We start from the raw sequence: 8,689 nt of genomic DNA, 5'->3' as shown, positions 1-8,689 counted from the left end.
GACTGCCAGAGTCTGCCCTGTTTTCCCTGAGGGGTGAGGGGCTCCAGGGGCAGGAAAAGCCCAGGGAGGGGCTGCATTTGCCAGGCTGTGAGGTAGGAGAGTTGCTACAGCCTGCAGCTCAGATATTGCTCCCTGCTGAGCCAGGGAAGGGGGTGAAAGACAGGGGAAGGCTGTCTTTGCAGGGACTACAGAGGAGGAGCCACTGCCTGCTGCCCGGAGACCCTTGCTGCTGGGAGACCCCAAGAGCATGGAGACGGATACCAGCACCAGGGAGCGTCCACAGACCACATGCAGGGACACAGACTGTTCCACTCTCTGAGACACCCCACCAGGGGCAGTGCACACAGGGTCCCCTGGTACACGTGTGCAAGTGAGAGACTGTGTAAATAATTTCTTGAGGGTTTATTAGTTGGTATATCAATGTGTTTATTTAATGGTTATTTTTTATGTTGTAAATAATTAAATCTTGTAAATAGTTTGAGAATTGTCTGTGAGGGTGCTTGATTGTAAGGGGAGGCTCTCCGCTTGGGGGCACTGCAGCAGCTTCCCAGGGGGGCTGGGCAGGGCTACTGGCTACCAGGTACCCCAGGATCCCACTATTCAGGTGAGGGCGCGTGTTGTGCCGTGCCCAGGGTTACATAACATAACAATCTTATTGTGTTTCTCTAACTAGAAACAACCTCTAAAGGCACAAGCAGTGACAATGTTTGCCTGATCTGGCTCCTGAAAGCATCCTACAGCCATGACCAAACAAAAGTGCATGGCTGCAGAGCGCTTTAAAAGAGCCATATCCCATGAAAATCTAAACCCTCATTGCATGAAACAGAGCACCTTCAGTAATTTGTGTCTGTATGCAGAGCTGGGCTGACTGCAGCTCCAGTGCTGTCTTCAGAATGGAAGGGGGGAAAGGGAGTAGAGGGAGTTCAGTCTGTGTTTTCTTTCAGCCAGCACTGGAGGGTTTGGTGAGTGGATTGGAGACCCCCGAGGTAAGGAGGCTCCAATCCACCAACACCACCCTCCAGCATTGCCTGGGGAATCCCTAGAATGAGTTCTCTCCACTGTGTTTCCTCCCTCCCATTCTGAAAACAGCACTTGGACTGGGAGGGAGAAGGGGATTGCTAGCAGAAACCAGCTGCAGACATGCAGCCAGCAGCTGGATTCCCTAACTCCCCAGACCCAACAGTAAACTTCTGTTGGGTCCAGGGGATCATTGTAACTCATAGTGCTTCCTGAAAAGCGCTATGAGTTACAGCAGGGAGCTGCTCTTCTGTCTGTGCCTTGAGAGTCCCTGCGTCCAGCAGTTACCAGCTCTCAACTAGTTATTCTAGACTGTTACCAGCTATTACAGTTGGGGACTAGAATTTGCAACACGGTATATATATCTCCTCAACAAGCTTTCATCTAAAAAGGCATCTTTTAAATATGTTGTCATTATCACCGCCTCTCCATTTCTCTATTCATGTCTCAAGAAACACGTGTATTATACAGATGATTTGCTAACCCTAGACAGGCATCTGTATAACAAGTTACAATTTCTTCCTTAATCTTAATTATTTTCAAGAAAGGCAGGAAAATCATTATAAATTCTCAGTCAGATTGCTCTTAGCCATTCTGATCCAAGAGAGAGAGACACACACACAAAGAGAGAGACACTCTCTCAGCATGAGATTTCCTTTTGAGATGCACTTTAGTTATTGCCTGTGTAAACTGAGTCATTTGTTGTTGAATTGTAATTATCCATTGTCTGATATTCCTGTATACCTATTCTAGGTGTATGTTCCAGAGTTTGGCTTCCTTCCTGAAAGCCAGGGTGTATCTGAGGTGGAAATAGCTGTCATCTGATGATGAACATACCTGACACTTGATTTGGCACTTAACTCATGCCCATCTTAACTCAAATTATAAAAGTACCAGAATATATTCATACCAAAACCGTGGTTCATGAAAACATTAAAATGCTAAAACTCAGCATATGTTAACATCAAGTTTAAATCGAAACTAAACATGACAGTGTAAACACAGTTCAGGAAAATATCTGTGTATGAAAATATGTACCCCAAATTATTTGTATTCAGAAATAATAGTAATTCTATGACTTTCATAACTAAACAGAAAAGATGACAGGCTGAATCTCTCACAAAAAGTGTATGTTTCTAATGTGATAGTCGCTCATAGTAAATAGTTGTTAAGAAAACAAACATAAACAGAGATATGACTAAAATTCCTTACCTTTTATTAGCCTCAGTTTTTACCTTTTTTGGGGGATGCCATCATCTCACTACCTAGCCTTCATGATGACATTCATTGCAGACAAACCTGGTTTTCTTGCATAAAAAATAAGCAGGTAATGATGCTCACTTAAAGAAAAAAACAAATGCTATAACCAACAGTATGTTTTGCTTTTTCTGATCTCTCAAAAAGAAATGGACAAACTCTTTTTTCCCTAGTGCAGGTCCCTTTTATCACTTTGTTCAAATTCTGTATCAAAATATTCTGGTCAATTTATTTGTTTCCTCAGCACTCATGAAATAGAATGGCTTCTGTACAGTGGCAGATATCCAAGCTTCTCATAAGTTTCTATTGTGAATGCTCTCTAACTTGACAAAAAGTCACAAGTGCTACTGGATGTGTCTTTACAGTTAACTTAGTGAGTGGCATCCAGGCCTGAGCACCTATGCTAGTTTAGCCTAAGTTGAGAGCAATCCCATGGCAAAGTGATATACATGATACTGTGTCTTCTCTGTGAATGTCTCAGGAAATATCTCCTGACTGTTTTTACTGAAATTTTCTACATTCAATAGTATCAATAGCAGAAGAACTATCTTTCCTTTTTGGAGAAACATGGGAAATTCACTGAAGGTCTTAAGTGAATTTTGTCTGCGTGCTCATTGCAAAATAAGCAGGTTCCAGCTCAACTGAAAGCAGTAAATGAGCTCTGGACAAATAAGCAAACATCTTAAGCACCTCCAACCCCAGACAGTGGCCATTTTCTATGGACAGGACTGTCATGGGTTAAGCAAAAAAACAGATGAATTGTTCCGTGAAGGCCTTCCCTTTGTTGCCAAGTTTGTAAACCCTCATTGGGTTTCCTGACTCCCTCAGCTCATGCCCATCTATTAGATCATCCTGCTTTGAAATAGGCATTACTAAATCTCACAACTTACCTATTGAAATATTTGTGGAAAAAATCCTGTTAAAAGTTAGCCACCACCTTAAGATTTCCTAGCGGTGAATCTACAAACTTTCAAATGGCCATAAATCTAATCCCCATAATGTGGCATTCAACTTGCTAAATTGAATGACTAATATGGCTTTTTTTCTGGGTATCAGGTTGTCATTATAGATTTAAATTGCTGTATTTTTAACTTTGGGGTTTTTTGCACATGTGAAATAGTTCAGATGATTTTTACATACCAAAGCATTATCACAGATGGTAAGGGGGTGTGGAAGAGCAAGTGGTAGCTACCAAAAAAGGAGTTAGAATTTATTGCCATCAATACGAGGTAATTTGTCTTCAAATCATATACTCCATGGCCTTAACACTGTGCATGCACTGCTTGTATGCTCTTTAAGCTAAAATATATCCTTTATAAAAAACAAAGAAAATCATTAGTGCCTCATCATGGAAAGATAGCAATTCCACTGAAACAAAGTGGGAGTTATTGCTGGTAAAATGACTGAATTGCTCAAACAGAACAAATACCAACCTAAGTAGCTATCTTTGGAAACATAGAGCTTGTTTCTGTTACATTTTCTTTAAACAGTACAGATAAAAAGGAACATAGATGAAATGATGGTATAGACCAGAGTCTTCGTACTGGGCAAAAGTAAAAAAGATGGTTCAGGTAATCCTGGAAATAGCATGGTAAATCCTGCATTTTGTTGGCCTAATCCAACTCATGATCATGCTAGCAGGATTCTTTCCATTGTCTTAAGTGATATTTGGAATAAGCCATAAAACCAATGCAGTCTGTCTGCCTACCCACCTCTTCTGTTATAGAGGCCAGGCTTCCAGGGTCCATAGGTATAGGGCATTTTTCTATGTGGACTGCCTCAGTGATACAGGAATGAGAAGAACAACGCCCCATCCACAGTACCCATTCTTAGGTGCAGTCATCCACAGTGGAAGGACTGATCTAGCAATGCCCTCAACCTACCTGACTCTATTCTTGTATGACTTTAATAGCATATTGGGGGAGCCCCTGACTGGCACTAATTTGGGACTCTGGCTCAAGTGTCCATGGAAGTAGCATAGGGCACTGTGGCATTTCTATACAACATTCTGGTGGTATGAAGATAAAGCTTTGAATTGGTTGGAAAACCACATTTTGGTTCTTCAAATATTTTCAAGTTTTCAAATATTTTTCATTCTGCACTAGAAAGGAACACCAAAAACCCCTCACATTTTGGGAGAACTGAAATCCAGCGATAGTTTAATTCCTAAACACTCAAATGTAGTACATGTAAAACTAATTATACTCCCCTACCTGCCTATTGAGAAGTTTGCAGTAGAGGCAGGGCCTTGGGAAATCTGGATCTAATGATCAGTACAATTCACACTGAAGCAGTCAACATAAAAGAATGTCCCATAGTTGTGGGCCCTGGAAGCCTGACCTTTGCAACAGAGGAGCTGGATAGGCAGGTAGACTGGCAGGAAGCCAGGCAAGTTTCTGAATTTTGCTTAGGCTCCATTAAAAGCATATTGGAATAGAAGTTACTGGAATTTACCCTGAAGCTTCTTCCACAAATTTCCCAAAAGTACCTGTCCATGAGGCAGCAGTTAGGGCTCAGAACTTCACAAAGTGAAGTTATTAGGGAAGTTGGTATTGAGTTTAGTACATGTAGGATCAAGCTAATATAATTTACTGAATAGATACAACATTACTCAGAGGAAAAGTTTTAGATGGTTTTCAAGAAGTATAAAACTTTTCTAATTTGCTCTATAAGTCAAAACCCCATTGTAGAAAAAATACTAATATCTTGTAACTGTACAGGGACATAATAGGTAATGTTCATTGTGCTGAACTTTTATTGCCTAGAAAAATATTAAAAATATAGAAAAATACAATGAATATATAAAATATTTGAAGCTGGGCAAATTGTCACGATACTTAAATGAAAACCACGTGAATAAAATCTGCTTGAAATATATCCAGCATGAACAAAACCTAACATCAGGACATGCATTGTAAATATCATAAATATTGGTGCATTATATTCTAATTTCATTTTGTAACAAGAAGTTTTAGATTTGATGCCAAATTTTACAAAATATTCATGAAGTGCAACAAATATTTGGAAAAGATGATGTCCTGTAAGTGACATGATGGTAATTTTTTCCCGTGACAAACATTGGAACTGTGAATAATAACAAGGGCTGCTATACATCATGTATTTTCCTTTACCTCACTAAGTATTTGTATAAAATTTAAAGACTAATATGTAGCAAGGCAGCCAAATAAATCTGAGCACATGAATAATTCTGGGGAAGTTAATAAGAATACTCAGATGCCTATGGGGAAACAAAAATGCCTTTGCTCTGGAAAATACTGCAAAATGCGACTTTCCATCTCGGCAGGCTTGTCCCTTATGCTTATGCTTATTTATAGACATACCTGCTAATATTAGTTACAAAAGTACATTTTTGATAATTTTATTTCCATCATCCACGCAGAAGAATCACAACTCTGGGAAAGTGAGTTGGATATTTTTCTTTGGCTCATGCATTGTCATCTGCTGTCTTTGTATTGACAGAAATAAGGAGACCTGAGTGAAATTTCTCTATTTCAAATTCTTGTTTTAGGAAAGCTCCTGGGGAAATGCCTGACCCCAAATCCTGCAGAGCTCAAGATATCTTTTGCAGAACAGGGCTAATCATTCTGTCTTATTATTAATTCCATGTTGTTCCTTTATTTTAATGTACTTCATTTTTGTTATATACACATACATAAATGTAAATGAGGACATATAGGTACTCATTTTTATTGTTATTGCATGAAACAATATTATTATTTTTATAAATGAAATATTTTATTTGATGTTATTTTGTTGCAGCTGCTATTTATCTTTACAGAGGGATATTGCTATTCTAACCTTGATCTATTAAGTTAGTGCTCTAAAATCAAAGCAGACATCATGTGCCTGTGCCGCACTGACTATCTGGGACATGGTAAGTAACCTACAGGTAATCTGTGACATAGTGCTTGAGGGACATCTTTGGGAGCCAAGAGGACATTTGTTTCTATACTGAGTTTATAATTTCTTCTGTTTATTTAGCAGTGTTTGCATTGGTTTTATTTCATCTCTGAGTACTAACATGATGCAGTAGTTACTTCCTTTCCCCAGTGCTAAGGAGAAATCTAGTTAAATACAATTGTGCAGCATAATGTTGCATGAAGGAAAAATAAGCACTCCAGTTACAAATGGTGCTATGTGTAGAAGGGAGACAGTGGTGCTACACACATGCTTGTGGGTGAGGGAGGTGTTTTAATTAGAACAGTTCCTGGAGAGCTGCTCTAATTAAAACACTGTAGCATCACATGAATTAAACCCACAAAAGTTTAAAATGCATTAAAACATTTGATGAGCTTTAGTTAAAGTGCCCCAGTAGACATTTTTTAACCCACAGGGGCTTATAAATATGCTTTGGCAATGCTAAAGCATTCTGATTAGAATGTGGAGCAGATTTGATTACCAATGCATTCTAATTGGAGCGTGTTGGAGCACGTGTACAGGCACCCAGTTATATCTGTTGGATCATTAACCTTCATGTATAGGGGTAGGAGGAAGTAAACTCAACCCCTATACAATACAACTGCTGCGTCCCTGCCATAATATAAAAGGGCTGCATAACTCTGTAGACAGATCCTACCCCAAAAGCTGCTCCTACTGTTACTCTGCCCAGTCTCTGCAGGGTAAATGCAAGGAATCTTTCTGGCACATCTGTTAGTAAGCACTCTATGAAGTGCCTCTTTGATCTAGAGGACTGTATTCTCAAGAGCTTTAACTTCCCTAAAAGAAAACCTGGCAGGATGCTGTAATGCCTTTCATCTGGTATGACCCAAGTGTGGGGGTTTAGGGCTTAGAAACCTAGGGTCTACAATACCTTTGGTCCAGGAGCCAAGCTGAGGGTCACAGTACCAGGAGTCAGTCCAGGTCTGATGGTTCATGCCAGGGGAGTACCGGGGGCAGGAGAAAGGGAGTTCAAAGCCAGACCACAGGTTAGGAGCTGAGGAATCCATCAGATAGGATGAGATAGGCAGGAGGGTCCAAGGCAGAGGCAAGACAGGAACTAGACAAGGCTACAGGCAAGACACAAACAAGGCAGTTGTTCAAAGCCCCAGGAGGTCCAGGACAGAGTCAGGCACAGAGGTCCACAGCAGGACTATGAGGAGTACTGTTGCAGTGACAAGGCTGTTCAGGAAGTGGGAAGGTCTGACTGCTCATGTAGGTTCCTAGCCGAGTTACAGGACCTTCACCTAACCCAGGAGGTGCACAGTCCCACCAGGAGAAATGCCTCGTTGGACCTGGTCCTGGCCACAGGCGATGACCTGGTGAGGGGACTGTGGGTGCTCGACCACCTGGGCGATAGCGACCATTGCCTGCTGTAATTTACCATCCAGCGCAGGGTGTCAAAGGCCTGAAGCAAGGCAGCAGCCCTGGACTTCAGGAGAGTGGATTTCAATGAGGAACGGAGACTAGTCGGGGAGGCACTGAGGTCCCAGAGGGGAGGGGAGTTAGGAGTCCAGGAAGAGTGGTCGTTCCTTAAGGAGACGATCCTCCAAGCCCCAAAGCATGACAATCCCCACGTGGATTAAAGAGGGCAAGAGTGCTCAAAATCCCCTATGGCTCACCAAAAGCATCCATGAATGCCTCAAAGCCAAAAAGGAGGTGTACACCCTATGGAAGGGAGAGGCCATCACCAAGGAGAATTATACCTCCTTGGCTCGAGACTGTAAGGGAGCTATTAGAAAGACTAAGGCAGAGATGGATCTAGGACTAGCGACCCGGATCAAAGATAACAAGAAGTCCTTTTTTAAATACATAGGGGGTAAAAAGAAGGTGCCAAATAATGTGGGGCCTCTGCAGGACATGCTTGGTAATCTGGTGGTAGCTCCAGATGACAAAGATAAACTCTTTGACAGATTCTTTGCTTCCATGTTTCTGAGCAGGGACAGGGACATTCCCCCCCCACCCCCACTGGGATTCCACATAGACCCAGGGGAGGCGCAGCCAGGCCCAGGGGCAGTGAGGACCTAGTCAGGGAACTTCTGGAGGGACTAGATGTGTTCAAATCAGCAGGTCCTGACAATCTCCACCCCAGAGTGCTTGAGGAACTGGCAGAGGTCATTGCAGGACCCCTGGCACAGCTTTATGAGCACTTGTGGTGCTCTGGTGAGGTGCCTGACAACTGGAAAAGGACCAATGTGGTCCTCATTCTCAAAAAAGGGAGGAAAAAGGACCCAGGAAACTATAGGCCCGTTAGTCCTACCTCGGTCCTGGAGAAGGTCTTTGAGAAAATTATCCAGGAGCACATCTGAGAGGGGCCAGCAGGGGGGTTTATGCTTAGGGGCAATCAACACAGGTTCATTAGAGGGAGGTCCTGTCAGACCAACCTGGTGGCCTTCTATGACTAGGTCACAAAAGCCTTGGATGCAAGTGTCACGGTGGACGTACTCTTCCTGGACTT

The 8,689-nt window shown here is 42.1% G+C and overlaps 1 protein-coding gene across 1 annotated transcript in view; it reads left to right on the top strand.

Moving 5' to 3' along the window:
* The window catches only part of PTPRR (protein tyrosine phosphatase, receptor type R), a 302,767-nt gene that overhangs the window by 95,722 nt on the left and 198,356 nt on the right, over nucleotides 1-8,689 (top strand). The gene's annotated exons all lie outside the window — the stretch shown is intronic.

Source organism: Gavialis gangeticus, unplaced genomic scaffold, assembly GCF_001723915.1.
Source record: "Gavialis gangeticus isolate Ggan-Ray unplaced genomic scaffold, GavGan_comp1, whole genome shotgun sequence".
Lineage (NCBI taxonomy): Eukaryota > Metazoa > Chordata > Crocodylia > Gavialidae > Gavialis > Gavialis gangeticus.
This window is presented reverse-complemented; position numbering and strand designations above follow the sequence as displayed.